This window comes from Pinus tabuliformis, chromosome X (assembly GCF_031772625.1).
Source record: "Pinus tabuliformis cultivar Carrire ecotype Pingquan chromosome X, CPIR1, whole genome shotgun sequence".
Lineage (NCBI taxonomy): Eukaryota > Viridiplantae > Streptophyta > Pinopsida > Pinales > Pinaceae > Pinus > Pinus tabuliformis.
In genome coordinates, this window is record NC_142308.1 from 1,042,401,616 (window position 1) to 1,042,424,637 (window position 23,022).

The 23,022-nt window shown below is 38.5% G+C and overlaps 1 pseudogene; it reads right to left on the reverse strand.

Moving 5' to 3' along the window:
* Positions 1–20,935: 20,935 nt before the first annotated feature.
* LOC149143352 (glucose-6-phosphate/phosphate translocator 2, chloroplastic pseudogene) lies at positions 20,936–21,847 on the reverse strand (annotated as a pseudogene).
* Positions 21,848–23,022: the final 1,175 nt, after the last annotated feature.

Sequence of the window (23,022 nt, forward strand, 5' to 3'; positions counted from 1 at the left end):
GATTCTCCCAAGTCCCCATTAGACCACTCCACTATCTCTTCAAGTAGATAGGGGGACTTGAGGTAGGTCACAAGTTCATAGGAGAAGCAGGTTGTCAGAGGGAGTTACCCTTGCCATTGATGTCAAAGGGGGAGAAAAATCATTAGGAAGGTTAGAAGCATGGTGTTAGGGGAAGTTATGATCACAGGGGGGGTTACTTGTGTTGCCATCAATGACAAAGGGGGAGATTGTTGATAGGTGGTTATCATTGATGTCAACCAAAGCAACACCAAGAGCTACCCTGATCTTCATTGGAAAATTTAGCATGGAAATTTGTGATTTCTTGTCCCTTAATCACTCTAGTTAGATTCTCCTGGAAAAGTGTTATAGACATTTTTGTGCCCTACAACACCAAGCATGAAATTTCCATAAACCAAGGGCTCCTAAGTCCCTAAAAGTGTTGTTCTAACCCCTAAAGGAATAAGGTCAACAGATTACAACTTCTCCTAGAAGTTCTCCATGAAAAACTACTCAAAATTGGTCAAAACGGGATCATTGCAGTTGCTCCATTGGCTAGGTGCATTGCATCTCACCCAAATGCACTGTGAGGGTGCGTTGCATTTCAAAAATCCCTTCTGTGGGGTGCGATGGGCGAGAAATTACAAATGGCAGTGTCATTCCGCAAGGTGGAGAGGCAATGGAAGCTTCCAGAATCTTCTCCTGTGACACTTGCCTCACCGAATTCGACCAAGGATGAGTAAGAGGCCCTCAGTCTCCAAGTGGAAGCAAGAACTATCAGAGAGAAGACACTAATCAAATCAAAAGCTGACTCATCCCCCTTACAGATATCTATATATGGATCCCTCATCCCAGAGGTTAGAGGCTGGAATTTTGCATATTGTAAGGAATTGCTGTTGGTTTTTGAGACAAACATCAGATTGATGGGTGATCTATGCTTTGTTTGAGGTGAAGAAGGGCTTCTTTGCTGGGAGGTTGATGCTGGGTCAAAACAACCGGTTGTAACTCCTCCTGGATCTTTTCTTGTTTTATCAATAAAATCTATTTGAGTTTTCCTCCATTCTTTTGTATCATTGATGCTTGTTACATTTGTATGGTCAATTTACATCTGATCCTAGATTGTTTATGAATATAAATCCATGTCTTTGTATAGTGCTATGCTTCTGTGATCTTACAGGTACTTTGTGAAGCTGGGTGTGCAAGGGAGCAGGTAGCCGGGGACTATCAAAGGAGAGAGGGGTCGAATCAAAGGATTAGCGCAAGACAGAGGTTGGTCCTTCTATTCCTCTCTATCTATAATTCATAAAGGAAAAATATAAGTAGCTTTTCTCTGTTTGTTTCTAAGGCAGCTGTCACACCTTAGTTGGATAGAGCAGTTCTATATAGACACTTTTCCCTGTAACAAAATGGCGACTCCACTGGGGAAGTAATTAGTTTGTTTGTTTATCATTCTTTGTTGTTTGTTTCATAAACTTACAAGTAGCATTCGAACTGCATTTTCCAGAACAAATGCAAAGTAGATAATTGTTGCTTCAATCCATTCACTGGATCTATTTATGATTTAAACAGCTGATTCACAAACTATCTGATTGCCCTTGTGATAGCTCTTAGATCCTCCCTAGATCTACCCCTGATTGTTGCATTACTGATTGCTTTTTAATCGGCCAAAAACCAAGGACTGAACTACAAACTATGACCGGAACCCGAACAGAGTCTCGTTTCTGGCCTAGCGCAGGTACTGTTCAGAGATTCTAAATTTCAGCGCACTTCCCGAAGGGACAACCTGCGCTACATTTCAGATTCCCTGTGTTACAGGTGCGCTGATCAGACTAGCTCTGTGCAGTTATGGCTTCTGTGTATCATCCTTTCCAGTTCTATTCCTGAATTTTGCTGCCTGTGATCAGTATATGTCTATTTGAAACCCCTTTTCCTTGTTGTTATTCTGCCTCCTTTGTACAAAATAACTGTAGATGTTTTTGTGTGTTTGTTGAGTCATTTACAGCTTTCCTTTGCAAAAGTAGCATAGTCGTATTGTCGTCCTTTGATTTGAATCTGTCGCAAGTGTCGATTTCAATCATAGGAAAGAGTTTGATTGTTGTTCATGGTCGATTATCCTGTTACTATTGCTTTTGGTCTGAATTTGCAATTTTCTAGTGTCAAGAACGAGTATTCATTTCAAAATCGTAAGGTGTCATAATCATCTCTATTTTTTATTTCGAAAAGAAGCTTGTTTATATTTTTCGCTTGAAAAGAAATTCATATTTGTACATCAACTTTATTTTTAGCATCCATATACTAAGAAAGTCGAAAAAAAATACATGCATGTGCATTTGCATATAGACAGTCTGTTTGGCTTGATTTAGGAAAGTGCATTTACAATGTGCTCTTTGCTCTTTGTGAAAAGATTTTGTCTTTCTTTTCCCTGGTAGCTAGGATTTTCATTGCATAAAAGAGATAAAAAGTTTGTTTATCATCTTAGATTGCATTTTAGGAATTACATCTACATCTCGTGGTGAACCCGAAAGGAAAACTTCATAAACAAGATCAACTTAAAATAAATCCAATGAATCTAACAACGCTTTGGAACTTAACGCACAACATTTAGAAGTCTAGGCTAGAGATGTATTCCGGCATCGTAAAGCCTGGTAACTATTGTTCTCACTGATGGTTGGGTGATTCCTCCACTTTGAGATGATAAGTTCCAGTACGGACTTGTGCTCCCACGTACCGTCGAGTATATTTTGGGAGACCCCTATAGGCTCAATCCTTGATCCATAGGAAGCCGTGTCTGCCGCCCTATCGATCGCAATGCACTAAACACAGCATTCGAGAAGATTGACTGTCATACCGTAAAAAGTATTCTGCAGTTTTGCGATTGGTTTGGTAATCCCTCTACCTAGATTTCTAGAGCAGTCCCTTTTGTTCCTTTTCAGACTCCTTAATGGAAAAGGTCCATCTGAGCACTTGTCACTTCAGGCTCATTAAAAATCAAAGGTGACTAGAGTCATCTTTTGTTTTTTCTCGACTCTTAAAAACTGAAAAAACAAGTTGTGTCAAAGCATCTAAAATTTATTTTAAACGGAATATTCATTACCCCTTTCCTACGTTGATCTTGGGTTGAGAAAATGGAATCCACCAACCAAGGAATTCCCTTGGAGGAAATCCTAGTCCCTTCTCCTCTTGGGGAGATGTTGGTGCACCCCATATGGCCACATTGTCGCTTCCAGGACTGACAATTGGTTTGCCTATATGGCTCTTCTCAACCTCTGTCGTTCAGAACACCACTATTCCTGAACAATCGAATCAGCAATTAGACGAGTCCAGAGTTACCCACCAACCTTATACTTCCTCTAATTCTTCCTCTTCGGTTTATGGGGCTGGTAAACCCAAAAGTCAAGTTCCTAAGGAGAAGAAGCAAAAGAAGAAGAAAGAGAAGAAGAAGAAGGAACCAAAAGCGAATGGGGGAAAACTAGTGTCGTCTAACGAAAATCCACACACTGCACCGACCAGGCCTAAATCGCCATGTGTCATTTGCAAGGGAGACCACTATCACAGAGATTTTCCTTGCATCCCTCGGATCTTAAGGGATTGGTCTCCTCGTTTGCACAACCAGTGTCGTCAACCTCTAATAATCATGTTGAAAACACACCGTCAACTAGTGAAAGTGAAGCCCTAGGAAAAAAAGGAAAATATAGATTTCCTTGTAAACTGTGCGAAGGAGATCATGCCGTCCATCGTTGTCCCTTCTTAGATGAAGCTAAAAGAGTTTTTGATGATCGTCCAATTTCACCGTTACGACTTCCTCTTGGATATGAAAAACTCTTGCCGAGTCTGTCAGTAGTTGAAAATTCGGCTGGCCCGCTCAGGTGGTCGGCCGAAGCATCTGTCATTGAGGATAAACCATCTGAATCCATACCAGACAAAAGTCAAAAGGTCGAGGCGGCAGTTGACCCGGTTTTTCCTTCAGAGGTTCCATCTTCAAATGATACAATCACTGAAGAGGACAAGGATGACACCATCCAAATTCTTTTCATAAGCACAAGACAGAGGTTGGTCCTTCTATTCCTCTCTATCTATAATTCATAAAGGAAAAACATAAGTAGCTTTTCTCTGTTTGTTTCTAAGGCAGCTGTCACACCTTAGTGGGATAAAGCAGTTCTATATAGACACTTTTCCCTGTAACTCCAATGAACATGGGAGAAATTTACCCGTTCCTTTACCGCAGGAAGGAAGTTCGTCAGAGTCGTACCCGACCGTCTATTCGGTCCCACCTCCAAGCAACCTAGTTGTCTCCTTCAACTGGAATCAACTAGGCAGACCCTGTTTACCAGCTAGTGTACCATTCCGAATTATTGTTCAAATATATAGAATGGTTATGGCTAGTACCATCATAGATGAGGGGGCTTCTATGAGTATCCTTTCCTCAACTGCTTAGAAAGTGCTTGGTTCGCCATCGCTTTTGCCTGAGATGAGAAATATGACAGGCTTTGATAAAGGAACCAGTCGACCGTTAGGGATCCTTCCCAATGTGCCCATAACATTGAGAGGGAAAACCATTCACATGAACGTGATGGTAGTTCAAGGACCCCTGGATTACAATCTACTCCTTGGACGAGACTATATTTATTGCATGAGAGCCATTGTCTCGTCACTCTTTAGAGTGATGTGTTTTCCGCACGAAGGAAGAGTGGTCAAGCTCATAAACCAGATTTCATTTCCCGGATCACACATAGAAAATAGTCATATACCATCCCTAAATGGTCTTTTCACGCAAGAAATGTCTCAATCTCCAATCTGTCCACCCGATGAGCGCGAGTGATTCTGGGGGACATGACTAAAACCAAGGGGGCATGCACCCTGGTCTGCTTAGGCGGGAAAACTTCGGGTATAAGGTAGGTTTCCGCGAGAGAATATGACTAGTCTATACCCCTGTCCGTGATTGGAAGAGGGGGTTATTCTGGAACAAGATTCTCTTGTCAAAGTTATGTGAGTTGGCAGGCATCGCAGCTCACCTTTGTTTGTTTCGATAGAAATCACCGAAGAAGTGTTTTGTTTGCGCTGTGAATAGAGAAATCTTTGGGTAACCTGTAAGAGGTAGGCCTCTCTCGATAAAACAAATGTTTTAACAGACTAAAGAAGGGGTAACCTTGAAACTCTGTTTTATACCTGGGGGCATGTAAACCTTTTGGAGTGCAAGCGAAGAGCGGCTATTTATTTTTTAAATTTATAGGACCTCTAACCCTTTAAACTCGTAGGATTGGTTGTTTCCTAACTTGCATAAAGAAAGGATGTGCGGAAAATCTCTAAAAGTTGTCATTTTTATATGAGACATTCTTATCACACGACTGGAATAATCGAGCAGTTTTAGCACATAGTTCAAGCTCGTTAAAAAATAAACATAAGACATGAGCAAATGTTTCCACCCGCGTTTAAGCTCATTAAAAAATGAACTATTCCCCAGTAAATAACCATTGTGAATGTAGTACTTCAGCCATTAAAGCCTTGGTCGTGTTTGCACCGTCACCTCCACTTTTTCATTGGCCAATCATTCACCTCCATTTGATTGTTTACCCATTTTGAGGAACAGCTGCGAAGAATGATTTCACTAGCCATCCTTGTGACACTGTCGTGATTGGAAAATTCCAAACCTTACCTGGAATTAGCTGCTACCTGTTTTATCACTCATTCCTCAAAAGATGAGTCTCCTTTAAGCTATTTTCAACTGACTCGTAAAATATGAAAAGATTGCCGATCCATTGGCCTTTCCAGCTCATTAAAGGGATAGGAACTGCTATCCCTCCTTTAGATTTTAATCTTTTTGGACCTGAGGGATTATTACACAAAACGATCGAGCGCTTTTTTTGTTCGGCTTGTTAAAAATATCGAAAATTCATCCCTTCTGTATTGTTTTATACTTTTTCGGACTTAAGGGATTAGATGACGAAAAAGGAATTTTGGAGTTACCTTTACGTTCCTTTTCAAACTCTCTAAAATTGAAAAGGACCGAGTTATCTTTGTCATTAAACTCGTTAAAAAGATTAATAGCAACAAACTTGTCTATAGACGAGAACGAGTTTCACTATCGCTAGGCTCGTTAAAACATAGCGATGGGTTTGCCCGAAGGGAAAATTATAGAACAAGCATATGTTATCCTCCTCAAGCTTGACAAAAATAAAGAGGTACTGGTCAGCAATGACTGGGGAAAAATTGGGAAGAAAACTCAAAGAAACTTTGTTGGTAGCAAGTCGCTCTTGAACATGACACTTCCGCTCTATGTCCGAGTCGGGTTGGGTTGTTTCATTCACCGGTCACATCACCATGGTCATGCCATACCATCCATATTTGGGGTTAATGCTACCAATCCATCACATCAGTGTCACCGATATGTTCAAGAGAATTCATTCAGAGGATTCACCTGTGTCTCACCCATTACCATACATTATACTCCATTCTTTCATGACCGCCACCCTGAACCTTATATCACCAGATCGTTTTCACCTCCATTAAAATCATTTTCTCTGTTCCATGTCATTGATGTGGGATTCATTAAGGCCCTCCTGTGACGGATCACTTCTTGTCGACATCAGCTCATTATCCAAGAAGTTGATCTAGGAACACCCCATTCAGTACTTTGAAGCTTACATGCCTCAATGGCAAGTTTCTCACTTCCAGCGACAGGTTTACATCAATGGCCTTCGACCGAAAGATTTTGCGTGGTGTTCGACGCCAAGTCCTTTATTCACACCACGTGAATTGTACTGCAGTACCTTGAGGGTCATTATCATTATCGGTGATTCCTCTCGCACTTGTTAACAGTTTACATCATTGACTAGTAATCAAGCGATGTCTTTCCATGTTCGACTTCAGAACATTTCTCACGTGGATCGACTTGTATCTCGAGTGAAGATCAGACGAGATTGAAGACCCCGGATCTAGTTTCATCCATCCGGGTTGCGATATATATTCAGGGAAATAAAAACATTAAATGTACATCATTGCAGCACAGATAATCATCCTACCAAAAGGATGATGGCTCTATCAAAAACATCAATCTACACTCAGACGGTTGTCTGTCCTATGTGCATGAAAATGAATTTATAAAGTTGAGCATGAGAATGCCCGCCTCAGCTAGATTATGAAAATATTATGAAGATAATGTATTGTATTGTATCTTATTACAGGTCTCCTCCCAGCATTGAAAGAACTTCGGATCCTCATAATAAATCATTTCACCCGACACCAAAAGGTTAATGGCCTCATACTTTAGGGGGCAACTGTTATAGACATTTTTGTGCCCTACAACACCAAGCATGAAATTTCCATAAACCAAGGGCTCCTAAGTCCCTAAAAGTGTTGTTCTAACCCCTAAAGGAACAAGGTCAACAGATTACAGCTTCTCCCAGATGTTCTCCATGAAAAACTACTCAAAATTGGTCAAAACAGGATCATTGCAGCTGCTCCACTAGCTAGGTGCGTTGCATCTCACCCAAATGCACTGTGAGGGTGCGATGGGCGAGAAATGACAAATGGCAGTGTCATTCCGCAAGGTGGAGAGGCAATGGAAGCTTCCAGAATCTTCTCCTGTGACACTTGCCTCACTGAATTTGACCAAGGATGAGTAAGAGGCCCTCAGTCTCCAAGTGGAAGCAAGAACTATCAGAGAGAAGACACTAATCAAATCACAAACTGACTCATCCCCCTTACAAATATCTATATATGGATCCCTCATCCCAGAGGTTAGAGGCTGGAATTTTGCATATTGTAAGGAATTGTTGTTGGTTTTTGAGACAAACATCATATTGTTGGGTGATCTATGCTTTGTTTGAGGTGAAGAGGGGCTTCTTTACTGGGAGGTTGATGCTGGGTCAGAACAACCGGTTGTAACTCCTCCTAGATCTTTTCTTGTTTTATCAATAAAAGCTATTTTAGTTTTCCTCCATGCTTTTGTATCATTGATGCTTGTTACATTTGTATGGTCAATTTACATCTGATCCTAGATTGTTTATGAATATAGATCCATGTCTTTGTATAGTGCTATGCTTCTGTGATCTTACAGGTACTTTGTGAAGCTGGGCGTGCAAGGGAGCAGGTAGTCGGGGACTATCAAAGGAGAGAGGGATCGAATCAAAGGATTAGCGCAAGACAGAGGTTGGTCCTTCTATTCCTCTCTATCTATAATTCATAAAGGAAAAACATAAGTAGCTTTTCTCTATTTTTTTCTAAGGTAGCTATCACAACTTAGTGGGATAGAGCAGTTCTATATAGACACTTTTCCCTGTAACAAAAAGATATTTCCGATGATCTATGGTACCTTGCGCAGTTCTGTACGGTTTGAAAGATATTTGCATTTTAAGTTGAAGACCCAAATTTGTGGGCTAAAACCCCAAGGGATAGTGACATTATACCTTATCATTACTTTAAGGGTTTGACCTGCTCATCTTGATAATGATGTCTTCTTTTGAAAACTAATGGTACTCAACAAAGTAAGAAGTAGTGTATAGGAATTTTATTCACCTACAGTTTTCAATATATGACAATAGTTATCATCGCAATCTCATTGTGAATAAATTCAAGAACCTAAGGCAATAACCAAATCATTAACTTTACAACCTTGGTAGGACCATATGCACTAAGCCAATCATTGATTTCAAATTTCTAGTTGAATATTAAATAAGATTCTTAAGCGTTAGTTATGATTATTTATTAATATTAATGAAATTATATTATTTTGATGGATTATTAAAATGTTTATTCCACCATAGGGAGTGTCTCTTATTATTTTAAATAAGGAAGAATATTTTAATCATCCTCCTCATGGCCAGTGACCCTCTTTCCTTAGTACATACGATGTTTATTATTTAAATTTTAATTGTTTCAAGGTCTTATGAAGCCTCGAGTGTTCACTTTTGAAGCCCTCCTTACTTCACGGGTTATTTCTATAAAAAGGAGTCTAATACACCATTACTGATAAGCAATGACGATATGATCTATTGAGTACACGCTCTAAATTTTCAGATACCCTAAGGATCATTATCACAGGTATCTTTAAGAGGGTTACGGTTCAGTTTGGGTGATATTGATTGTGAATTTTTTTATTGCAGGAGCAAAATTTCATGTGTCATATACATTGGTAAACGAAGTTACTAGCCTTGAAGGTTTGTTTGTCATCTATTGTAGGGTTACGTTGAAGTCTTATGACTCGGTGTATCTTCCTCGTTTCCTCATAGTGAAGAAAATGAAGCTAAATTCTGATCTAGTCCATGCATCAACTCAAAACAAAGGAATAAGGTTGATTGTGCTCAATGTTTTTGGCATCCCTGTGACTTCAGTCCTTTAATTAGGGAATCTATCGCTGGAAATCGAAGGTAAAGGCTTTGATTTAAACATGGAAAGGCTTAATCTCTAAACAAGAAAGAAAATTCTGACCTCTTAACAATGTCTATGATATCTGCTATATATATGAGTAATTAATTTGGTAAAGAGATCAAGGCAACAAATAATTATGGGACTCCATCCATTGCAAGGCTTTGATTAAGAGTATATTTCATTTCTGTGGTCAATCTATTAAGGTATAGTCTACAATCTTTATTGAGATGAGGCCTCTCACCTAGGGCATTACCATTATGCACATAAGTTGATTTCTTGATGACTATAAACCTTTGAACAAGGATATTATCATGCAACCTACATTCTGAATTTACAAGATAAACAAGTCTCATTCTATATTTGGGATATAACATAATATCTGAACATGAGTTTTAGACATATTCGTAGATGAGCTCTTCCTAGAATTCAATTCGACTTTATAAAGATAACAGTTGGGTCACTGTTAAAAGAATTAAGTTTGAGAAATGTTTACCTAGAAGTCAAAGCTACAACAATACATTTACAATTCAAAGGAAGCAAGGATTACCCAACTTATGATGGATAGACAATCAAGCTTCATTTCAAAATTATAAATGAAGGTAGCAATAAAGTATGAAGGTAAATTTCTCTTTTGACACTTGTTTTGGCAACTTTCTTGGGTTAAAGTTAGTGAGTTTTTGGTTGTTGTTTTAGATTTCCATTAATATTCAATCCTTAAGATATCAATTTTCCTTATAACGTTTGGTAGGTTCTAATTAGATTCTATTGTACCTCTTTTGATGCACTTCTAGGACACATTTGCAAGCTTATTTTATAATTGTTTTAGAAGTTAAGAACTGTTGAGAAAAAGTGCCACAAGTGTTTTGCTTTTGCATTGAAGGTCTATATATAATATAGTTTTTTCTCTATCATAAGATCCACTTGATTTTCTCTTTTGTAGACAAGATTAAAAAAGAAGAAGTAAAAGGTAGAGGTAGTAAGAACAATACAAGATCAAGTTAGAACATCAACAAGATTCATCATTAGCATCAAGGATAATCTGATCAGCAATTATCAAGCCTTGTAAGCTTTGTAAAGAGAGTCATTTTTTAAATTGAAGTCAAACAATGCACATCAATGTAATTATAAAGGTTTGTGTCATTTCCTTGAGTTGAAGAAGGAAAAATTGTTTTCAGAAAAGGTCTTTGGTTTTTTGTTGGGACAGGAGTTCTTAGTTTGTTGGGATAAGGGTTTAGGTCCTAATGTGTCAGTTAGTCAAATAAAATCATTGTAATATCGTTGTAACATGGATCATTTTCCCTGGTACGAGATTCAACACTTTTGTATGTAATTTTTATCTTTATAGGCTACTATGGTTGTGCTAGGTAGGTGAATGAAGTCACCTTCAGGTTGACGTCTGTAAACACTTTAGGGTGGCAGGGTGGTGCTAGGGCATGTTGTAGCTCACTAGGGTGTTGGGGAATCCTTTCAAATGATTGTTGCTAAAACCGGGGCATTAAGGTGTCTTTCCAATGGGATCTAGAGAAGATTGATTTTCTAGAATTCTAGGAAGTTGTAGCTTTCTTTTCAGTTGGGGCTGAAGATTAAAGAATTTATTGGAAAAGTTTTTGGTGGTTTTTGACCCGAAGGGGGTTTTCAACCTAAAAATCTTGTGCCTATTGTCTTTATCTTTCTGCATTGTTGTTTACTATTTAACCAAATACTTATAATATTGTTGAAGATTAACTAATGCTCTAAAAAATATTAATTAAGTGCTAATTTCTAAGAAATATTGATTCACCCCCCCCTCAGTATTTCAAACAGGATTTTCGGTCATATACATATGGACTCCCTAAGACAATCCCACAAACGTCAAGTGGTACGACATCAAGCTCAACCTCATCTATAAAATTAGCAATGATGGAAAATTTGAGTTTACATTTCTTGTCACCTGCAATTTGGCATCATCACCTACTCAACCCAAAGGGTAAGGTTTTGCATGAGTGGTAGCCTCTAAATTAATTTTCTTGACAATTCCTTTAGAAATAATATTGACTTGAGATCCACTATCAAATAGTTTATCAACCTTTGTATGCTTTGTAATGACCCTGCTATGAAAAAACTCACTTCTTTCTTTATCATTTTGAGATTCGACACACTTGTTAGAAGAACTAGTACTTGCATTAGAACATTAGAGAATTTTTGAGGTCTAAAATGAGCCAAAAAACAGAAATGTACAACCAAAATAAAATTTATAAGAACCAATAGGGTTAAATATGATGTCAACCATGGGGGGTGTTTCACCATTTTTGAAGTAAAATAGTAAAAAGATTTTAAAAAAAAAAAACTATTTTTTCAAATTGTATTTTCAACTTATCTCCCTATAGTTTTAGTCAAATTTCTAGCATGAGCACTCTTTGGATGCAAATTTTAATTCCTCATCCAATGAGTACCCATGTTGAATACTTTCGATGGACTCTACTACACGAAAAATGAGAAATATGTGAAAAATGTTATTGCAATCATGTGTTTTCATGTATTTCTAATTTTTTGAGTAGAAGGGTCCATTGAAAGTATGCAATATCGGCACTCATTTGATGATGAATTACATTCTGCATCCAAGTTGAAAAGGTAGTTTTTTTCTTTTTGTTCCACTATTATTTTATGATATTCTTAGGAGGCCCATTTTATACCTTAAAATTTTTTCTAATGAGCTATACCTGTCATTCTCATGGTTGTGATTTTAGTTTCATCCTGTGAATCAGATCCTAGATCTTGTTGAGTTGTAGCAATAGTATTTTGTTTCCCCTTGTTATTAAACTTCTTTGGCCTCTATTCTAGATGTAATTTCCAAAAATGGTCTTCATCATGGTCATATTTTGAACAATATTTGCAAGTAAGTTTCTCGCCCTCTTTCTTAACTATAGTTATTTTCTTGCCTTTGCCTTTAGCATTCCCCTTTCCTTTGTCTCCATACTTAAAGGGTTTCTTGTTGGACCCTTGAGGAACATTCTTGCTTCTTGATTCTAAATTAATAGCATGAACACATACTTCATCTAGATTGGTGGGGTTAAACATAAGTATAGTATGTCTCAAATAACTAAGAAATCCACCTATATATTTAAGACAAGTATCTTGTGAGGTCAAATCAACACCCAATATTAATGCTCTTTTTTTAAATTCTTGAATGTAACTCTGGACACTTTGACCTTTAGCTTGTCTAAAATTTTCCCAATCCTTTATTTATTTTTGGATGTAAGCTAATGAATAAAGTTTCATCCTTAATGCAACTATAAAATCATTCCAAGAAGAGATAATTTTACCACTTTTCTTCAAATATTCTTGAGTTCTGGATTCCCACCAGAGAAGAGCTGCACCTCCTAAACGAACATAAGAAAGCTGGATCGTTGTGACATCATCATCAATCTTTTGGATCTTGCAATAAAATTCAATTTTACAAACCCAGTTATTTAACTTTTCAACATTTAATTCTACCTCATACATTGGCAATTCAAACATGACATCAAGCTTAAGAAAAGGAGACTTAGCATGTCCTCTTGGAGATGTAGGAGGAGTTGATTTATGTGAATAAGAATGTGAAGAAGGAGGTGAAACAGGAGGAGGAGGTGGAGGTTTTCTCCCCTCAGCACCATCATCTTTCAGTTGATTAGAAAGTTATCCTTGCAACTATGTTGTTCTTTCATTATACAACACATACATCATTCATTCATATCAAAGAAAATTTTTCTGAAAGCTCTTTCATCCTCAGACATCAATTCTTGTCCTTTTCCTTCTTCATGAGCCATTACTTGTGAAGTATGTGGTCTTCTTGAGCCAATTTGAAGGTTAGGTTCTTTAAGCGCTCCTTCTCCTCTTCTCAATATAGACCTTGTTAGCATTCAAAAACCTTGCAAATTATGTCAAACCTTCACAAAAACCATGCTCTAATACCAAATTGATCCAAATATAGAAGTGAAGGTTTCATTGATTAATTTATAGGTTTGTTTATGTATTTTTAGGAAATATATAGAAATTGCGAAAGTACACAAACATAAGTTACTTTGCAGAAATTTTACAATAAAAAAAGGATAAAAATGTAGCATAAGACAAGTGAAAATTGATAACAGAGTTCACCCATCTTGGTCTATGTCTCTGGGTCCAACTTCCAATGGTGACCACTTTATTAATATTCTCAAATTATTATTACATCAAAATATAAGCCTCAATATGAAAAAATAACACTCTCATGTTGTCCAAAATGCTCAAAAACCCCTTGTGTTGGCTCTTGTTGCACTAAATAAGGTTAAAAATTGAGCAAGATATGCCCTCTTTTCCAATCTATTTTCAAAACTCCTCCACAATTCCTCTCGGCCATATTAAGTGTTCAACAATTGGGCCTTTGGCCCAGCGGTGGCATGTTGTATTAGGAACGTAGAATTTTTGGGTTTGATCCGTCAGAATAAGCATGGTTGGCACGTTAGTTTTTGTTATTTAAATATTTTTTAATGGGAAGTAGCCGCCTCTGATATCTCCGCACCCAATTCATGTGCTAACCACATAGTCCTGGGTCATGGGCGCAGGCAACGTGCCACACACACCATCCCCCTTCATTTTGTCGTCGGCCCCGTAGAAAGCATAAACCCTGTGGCTAGCTCAGTTGAGTGATCCTGCAGGCCCCACCCTCCCACAAACCGTCAACTGTATACACAATTAATAAAAGGTGTTTCCATCATATATCAAGTAACGAATGTATCCCAATTGGTTGGGCAGTCAGTTCATGTAAATCTATTAATCAATTCGTTTGTTAGTCGGTTAATCAGTTTAGTCAGTTTATGTAACCTAGGATTGAGCCATGTGTCACTCTTTGGTTGGCCCAACTACGAAACCATTTGTCTAATAACCACGCACCATGAACCCTCATGTGATTGGCCCACATGTTGGCTTCTGCTTGGATCCCACTTGACAATTTTGTACTCCTAGTCAAGCTTGCCACGTGAGTGTATGGACTAACATGTAAACATCCATACCCTTCACAGTCAACTCGGCAAGTTGACTTTTTTACTATTTGGCCAAAAATTCATAACATGATAACTTGCTCATATGGTGTCGAATTGAGGTGATTCAAGCATCATTGGAATCAGAATGATGAGCTCTATGATTTGGCACTAGTTTCAAGATATTTTGAGCACTTTGATTTTTGATCATTTTTTGGATCCCCTAGATCAATGTATTTGTGTAGATAGCCATAGTACTTGAGTACCATATGCTTCTCAAAATAATTCATACCCAACTTCGTACGAAGGGTATGAAAAATATTTGTGAACTCACCCATGTCTTGGGCCCTTTCCTGCTGCAGTGTGGTCCATTTTATGTACTTATCTTCATAGCTCTGAACATGGTAATATTGTTCCTTAATGATGTTTCAAAAAGAATTCCAGGTGGGTGTGACTAAAAATAACGAGGATTCCTTCTCGTCCCTCTATTCATAGTAGGTTTTCCACCAGTCCTTGACATGCAGGTGGACTTTTAAGGAGTGAAAAAGTAATATTTTCCCTATTGGAAAAAGTATGGACTGAAAAATATCCTTTCAACAGATTTAGTCATTTATCTATGGCATCTGCATCTATCTAGCCTTCAAATATAGGAATGTCAAAGTTCACTTGTACCTTAAAGGGGGTGGTTCCTCCTAGGTGGCTTCTGGATAAAGATGCTTCGCCGGCGGATACCCACCAAAGGATCCAGGAAAACTTATCAATTATCTCATTCCTTTGTCGCTTGAGGGATTATTCAAGCAAAATTTTGAAAGGATCCCCTACTCCCTTGCATTTATTTTATTTCGCCATGGGAGGAAGTCAATGTTGGCGAAGCCAGTCTTCCAAAGGTTCAACCAATTCATGTCCTAACTTGTTATACTTTGACCTCGTTGGGAACATGCACAAAAAAATAGAGAAAGAGTATAGTGTTATGATACCACTGATACATATTTATGCAAGAACGAAATGGAATAAAAAAAAAAATAAACAAAAAACATAGAGCTATGGCGAAAACAAAATTTCAATTCATTAATAACAAAATACTGAAAAATGTTTACATACAGAATGGGAATAAACCAGCTCGAGTGATAGTAGTTATCTCTGATAAGGGATGTGACAACAACATGCCTTCTAAACCATGTTACAATGAGGCTCAAAGGCCTTTTTATCATAAAGAAGAAGTGTGAAACCCTAACCCTAGGAGATGAAGCACAAATGGTTTTGGGCCCCATGGGGGTAAGTTAGACCGCCAACTTCACGGGATTGTAGCTTTGGCATAAATATATGTTTGGCTATCATAATACCGTGTTTCAAAGATCTCCATGGAGAATCAAAAAATGAATATGCGAAACAAATTTTGGCACTTTTCTGCTTTCTTTGTTTCCTAGAAAACATCTTTTAGGACCTCAAAATGGCTCTAAAAATTTAGGACCCAAAGAACTGCCAAAAATAGTAAATTGTGCTACCATTAAGGAAACTGAAAGACACAGCGTTGGGGTCCAAGTGGAATAGGTGGGTGGCCACCAATATCCACTTGGATCAGATTTAACCTTCATAAAATATTCTAAGATATTCTTAGTAGTATATAAACCATGGTATCGTAACAAACCTTATTATACCTGACAAAGACAAGTTTTATTGTTTTTTGTTTTGGTAAAAAAACTTTGACTGTAAATTAGTTTTGAAAATTTTAAACATATACAAAGTTTATTAAAGTTTTGAAAAAAATATATATTAAACTGAATATTTTGAAAATAAAATAAAATATATATATATATATGAATGTAAAATATTCTTTTCTAATTGATTGATGACTATTTTTTATGTGGTTAGAAATTGAATTTTCATATAAAAATTATATTAAAAAACAAAAAATCTAAAAAAAAATCTAGCCACCAAGTGTCATAAAAATTTAGGCTTTGTTAAAATACCATGGGTCAATACCATGGCTTATCAATACCACTTGCTCAAAAACTATAACTCATTTCAAAATCAAAATACCTTATTTTAATTTTATGAAGAAGCTCTTATTATATATATATATATATATATATATATATATATATATATATATATATATATATATATATATATCAATTATTTTTTACGTAAGAGGAAGCTACCAAATAACAACGTTGTATATTATATATTTGTTTAAGATTAAGAATCTCTATGATTAAGAATCTTTATAGTTAAGAATCTTGTTAAATGTTTTTTCATTTTAATGTATAAACTTTAAATTATATATTGACATTTTTATAATTATTTTGCGGATCCATATAATTCTAATGGTTGTAAATGTATATAGGATTTAATCCGTAAGAAGCATCAAAACACTTACTTCATCATTTGTTTCAAGTTGCTAAAAAAATCATAAAAAATAACTAAATTATAATTTTATTTAAAATTATTATTTATTTTTTTGTTAAGCTTGGCAAGACCATTCCATTTTCTATTAAGATAAGCAAGCTTACACCACACAGTTTAACCAGATGGCCTCAACTTTCCCCGGAGGGAAACCAAGTTTGTTGGCCACCGATCCACATTGTAAGCCATCAAAAAAAAATTATTGTCTTAATCTTTCCATCCAGGCTAGATATGTCTCTTTTTTGTGTCCATGCACTACATAACTATATAAACTGATAATTGAAACATAGAAATTAAAACCTATCCGCATAAGACAAAATTATGCATGTAAAAGTGTAATCATTTTGTTTCTCTGAGGCAGATACAACATGTGTTGTATCCTCACGGATGCTCCTGGAATATCGTTCAGCTCCAGTATGCAAGGGATATGGCGGTCAATTTTGTCCAGCCTAATATCCTGTTTATGCAGCTGAAAGAGGATTTTCTCCATATCCTTCTTGTAGTTCGGCATTCCCTGTAGTGTCACCGCCATTCCCACTGAGATCTGCTCCATTGCCTTGCCTAGTAAACTCTTCATTAGCCAGTACAAGTACAGAGTTTTCTTGAACTGTGTAATTCTTCCGTGGGTGTTGCTCGGATCCGGGACTAAGGTCCTCCAGTTGTCCATCTCTTCCTCTGTCTCGTTGCCTTGTTTTACTTCCTCTTCCCATTCTTCCAGCAATTTCCAAATACCAACATCTGTCCCCTCTCGGTAAGACTTCGTTGCCTCAGTTATGAGATGTTCTACTGATTTTTTGCCCTTGCGTGCCTCCGACGTGCTTGGCCCCTTATCTTTCCTGGGATTCGGGCCTCTCCTACCACGCCCACAACCACGCGTAGCATGAGCCATAACCTGCTTTCCAAAACATTGATTACATCCACAATAAGTTAGATTAAAACATAGAATTGCAGTTATGCACCACCTCACCCATTCATTGTTGCTTGCAGCGGGATACATCCTTCCTCGCTTTTCCTCTTCGCCAATTCCCCCCATAGTCATGCTGGGGTGGACCGGAGCCCGCATCCCCCAATGGAGAATGCCATGACCTATGCCCCTTGTATTGCCCTTTCCCCTTCTCCATGCCTGTTGGACATCTAATCCTCTATGGGTTAGTGTGGAAGCCAAATAAACTAAGGAAGTCCAAGAGACCTTAGGATGTGGAACCTAATGGTCACACAATGTACTATAAATATATATCATTTGTTAATAATAAAGGTACTCTCCTATTTACCTTTTCTATGTTGTTGCTACCATGTGTGTGTTTAACATGGTATCAAAGCAGGTGTATTCCTGCCTTGCATAATTACTTTGAGGCTTTTTTTTTCTAGCCTTTCTGTGCAGGTCATTTCTGCCATCAATTTTTCCTTCCTCCGTGTCAAAACTGCCATTACTATTCTTGCTGCATCTTTGTCATCACTGCCCCTTGAAGGAACTGTTACAACCTTTCTGCGTACTGGTGTCATTGTTATATTCCTGGCTATAACATTTAGTTTTGTCAACCAAGCTAGGCTAGTGCTATGGTGTAAGGCACAAGCAACTCGCATGATTAAGGGTTGTGCAATACTGAATGTTACCTCTTTTGTTGTGACTGGACTGCTCTAGCATGTTCAATTTCTCATTCTGCAATACAATTTACAAACCGCCTTTATCAGACTAATATGTGGTGCGTCCAACCATCATTCGCATGATGCATTGTGTGTTGGAATATCATGGTGTGTTGTGCATTGTTTGAGGTGGATTTGATCTATATTTTGTTATGCGTTGTCTAAAGCCCTAATGTGCATTACACATGGTGGAGCATTGTGTCATATTATAAGGTGGAATCGATGTATTGAACTCCTTATGCGTTGAACTCCATTTTCAAGAGTATCTCTCTCTTGAAGACTGAAATGATGAATGGTGGAGGAGAGGCAGAATAATTTCATGTCTCTCTAGACCTGAAGAAAGATGGCGAATATATTCAAGTTGGCCTGATGTATGCCTAGAGTTTATATAATAGAGTATCCTTAATAAAGTATGGACTATCATCAGCCATAAAGGATGACCAGGGTGTTTGAAATAGATTGTGATAACCAACTACCTTTCCACCAGTAAATGTATAGTTTCCTTTGTATTTAACAGCAAACTTAGAAAATAGCTTCAATCTAGTAGCAAATTCATATTCAACGGAAAAGCTTACAGAGCCTTTCTCTTGCACGGGCTGCAAAAATAGACCAGGCACATTAGAAGCACCTCAGTGACGAGGAAATTGCAATGGAACCATTTGGAACAAGGAAGCTTCTCACAAGGTCCCTCTTCTGTGTCACGTATTAGCCTTCTTCATCTGTAGATTTCAAGGGATCTTGATAATCAAGAACTGTCGTTAACTTAAATCCCTTTCCGTTCCACTAGAAATTGAGCAGAGACGACCGAATTTCCTCTGCTAGAGACCATGACTGTTGCGAAGAGAAAACAATGACAATAAAAATCACATGTCATAACTGCTGCAAAGGGAAATGAAGTGAAGAGGTGTGTTGAAGAAGATAACTGAGTGATAATGGTTGTGAGGGCAGGGGAGAGCATGATATATAGGTATTGTCACGAGGTTAGCTTCTGGGAATGAGGGATTCATTTTTGACACAGTATTTCATGTATTTCATGTATTTCGGTGAAGCAACGCCCATCCTTTCCTCCGTTAGTCTTTGGTTGTAGTTTTATCCGTGTGCCTACTAAACAACCTTTAGTTGTTGGCACCGACCATTTAATCTGAGCATATAGCTGTATACTGGGAGCATCAGTTGCAATAATATAATCACCAACAATGACCTCTTGCATTTGCTTTCTCAAGCGCTCTGCATCTGGAGGGCGTTTCCTCACATGTTGTTGTTGGGCTAACTCAAAATCCTCATTGGGACCTGTAACTTCATATTTGCGCCTCATTTCCTCATTGCTCAGGCACTGGAAGGCCTGACTCTAGAAGAGAAAACTCAACGTCATCAAAAATCAGTTCTTGTAATACCCTTTTTCAGTTGACAGTAAGGGCATTTTGTGTTTTCTGGTTTTGCAGTCCACCCCCAAGTGAACCTCAGTTCTATTTTTACTTTCCATAAAAATTATTTTTACCATATACCCACTGCGTTTTGACCCTGTGAGCTGCGTTATTCCATTATTTAAATGTTGAAGTTTATGCTTTGAGAGAGAGAGAGCGCTAGCCCTTAATGCATGGGAATGTATGTTTAAATTGGCATATTGTTTTGGTGCAGATTTGCAACAACACTGTGCATTTGGTTTCTTAACACTTTGCCCATTTGTTTGGTTGAATAATGGTGAAAATTCATGGCTTATTAGAGTTACTGAAAACTCTAATCAGGTCCACTACTGACAACACAGTCAAAATTAGCAAAGCCTCTCTTTTGGACATTCAAACCTATATGCAAAATGCACATGAAAAGATAGAGTTTCTGCAACTAGAATCACAACTACATCAAGAGGAGTTACAGAAGTATTGTCATGATTCTGAACTTGTTTCTATTCAAAAAAATTCTCCTTTTGAATCAGAAATTGACTCCCATTAACATGCAGAAAATAATGAAGACAGTAAAGTTGAGGCTGATTCAAGAGCAGATGTGAATTCAGATTTAGAAGTGCAGCCTACACTTCCCAAGCCAATCATCAGACCTTGTGAATATCTTGTCCACAACAAGCATAGAACAAGTCGTGGATATGATAAGGATATGTCCTTTCATATTCCAGACTACTCAAAGCCCATTTAGTTTCAAAGTGTTGGATTCCTTCATGACACTTCACCTCTAGCTGTTTCAGATTCTGACCCTCTTCCACAACAACAAACTGTGAAATGCCAACACTGTGATCGAGTTGGCCATCTAAAAGATCACTATTTTGATCTTCATCCACGTAAGCACTGTCATAAAACCAGTCATTCTTCAAATAGATGCTTCAGAAAAAAACATCCTGCAAGAACAAAGATTCATCTTGGATGGATCACTTCTTGGCAATGGGCATCAACAACCAGGAAGATATTTCAGTCACATGTCAGAACTTGCTCAAGAGTATTGAACAGTCTTGCAGTTGAGTTTTCTCCATCATCTCACCTTGTATCTGATAGGGGGGAAATGATGGTCATCTACAAGCTTCAAAGTCACATCAAGCAAGCCTAAGCCACAACCTGCCACACAAATTGAGGTCCAATTGCTTGCAAAGATTCTTTCCATCTAGCAGCCCAAGCCTGAGGTCCTTCGACTGCAAAGGCAAATGGGGTCAGAAGTGCCAAAGAAAACATAGAGAGGCAAGCATAGTAGTTCATGCCACCCATGAACTTCCCTCCTTTCATGCCCTTTTTGGAGAAAATGTTGTGGAATACAAAAGCAAGATTTGAGATCATTGCACCCATGAAACCTGTCATGTTAAAATTCAATTCCGTAACTCCTGCCAATGCACAACCCACAATAATGGGAAGTAGTGAGAGATAAACTGGCACTAGAAAGCTTTCTCCAAGAAAAAAACGAGGGACCAAGACACTAAAGGCTGGCTCAGCACTTTTGATGATGTGTGTGAATGAAACTGCTACCTTGGACATGCTAATAGTTGCTGCTACATGCCCAATTGTATGTGCAACTGCCACCGGTGCCAATGACTTCCAAAATTCAAAATCAATATCTGGAGCATGCACTAAACGCGTTGCCCAAGACACCCACATCATTAATGATCCAATGGCTAGTGAAAGTGTTGAACTCAACCAAGGGTAAGGAAATACATTCAGCACTTTCTCGTTTATATACAGGTCAACCAGCCCATGCCCGAGCCCAGTTCACAGACCCCCTTGGCTTCTTGCTATATGCCTTTTTTAGTTCGGGTACCTTTCCCCCTCTACCTCAGGCTTAGTGATTTTTCCTCTCAGGTCCCCCCTACTGGGTTTCCACCCAAAGTTTTTGGCCTTGTCATCACTCCAGTATGGGTTCCAGGTAGCCCAGCGCTTGCTTTGCGAGCCGCGGGAATGACTACGCCCCAAGCCTCCTACCAGCTGATTCCCCTTGCCCCCTTCTATTATCAACTGCCCCTCTTGCATTTCCTTGCGACAGTCAAGCTTCCCCCTAACCTTTGTTACTAAGCACAAAGCTTCCACACCTAATAGCAAGAAATTCCCCCCCCCCCAACAGTCATGGGTTTCACCCATTTGACAGAAGGTATTGACACAAAACAAGGCAATGGAAAGCAGTTGCCTTCCCCATTGCCACCAGAAATTTTCTATCCCCCAAACAGAACCCCTCGCACCCTAGCTAAATCACAGCAAGAACATAATTACAGTTTTGAAACGAAGCTTAATTACATACCCAAAGTCTAGAGGAGTTCATCCTCGACCTTGGTTCTTCGCGTTCTGATGTCCTCCCATAGCCCTGTGATACCACCCTTCTCCATGAGTTATCTCTCTAAGACTACATGTCGAATTGCCTCGCCTACTGTTATACCCTGCCTTGCCTCTAAACCTGCCACCTTGCCCACTTGCCCATCATGTATTCATGCCCAGGGTCACCACACCCCCTACCTTGAGCATGTAGGGGATGACAGTATTAAGTGCCCAGGTACCATTAATGATTGCACCAGGATGTCCCAATTGTCGGCCCGCAACCTGATCGGGGTCGTGAGTTTCTTGGGCTCTATTTTCTCTATTTTTTCATCCCAGGGTTGGACTGGCCACTATTTTTCTAACCTTTCATGTTGATGATTACACCCCCAGTTAGCCAAGAAGTCAGCCCCTTTGTTTCCTTCCCTCCTGACATGTCTGACCTGGACGTAATCAAATTTAGGGATGATCTCCCCTATCTCTTGGATGAGTCTTTCTGTCCTCCAACTCTGGCTGAGCTTATCCCATTTAGTGCCATTGTTTAGTTTTGCCACCGTATTTATGACTAGGCTTGAATCCCCTTCCACTTCTAAGTTTTGGTATCCCATTCTAACAGCTATTAGGAGACCCTGTCGCACTCCAGCAAACTATGCCTCATTTTTACTGGCTATCCTGCAACTTTCAGCATAAATAAGCATAGCGTTAGCCTGGGGGTTCCAGAAGATGCCACCTAGCCCTACCTCTCCTGGGTTCCCTTTGGATGCTACATCGAAATTTAGTTTCATGAAGCCTTCTTCTGCTCAAGTAAAATGGGACCAGGATATCGGACCTACCCTACTTGTCTTCCACATTAATGCAACAATCATTCCTCTGGCTAAATTGAGTTTCTGAAGGGTGTG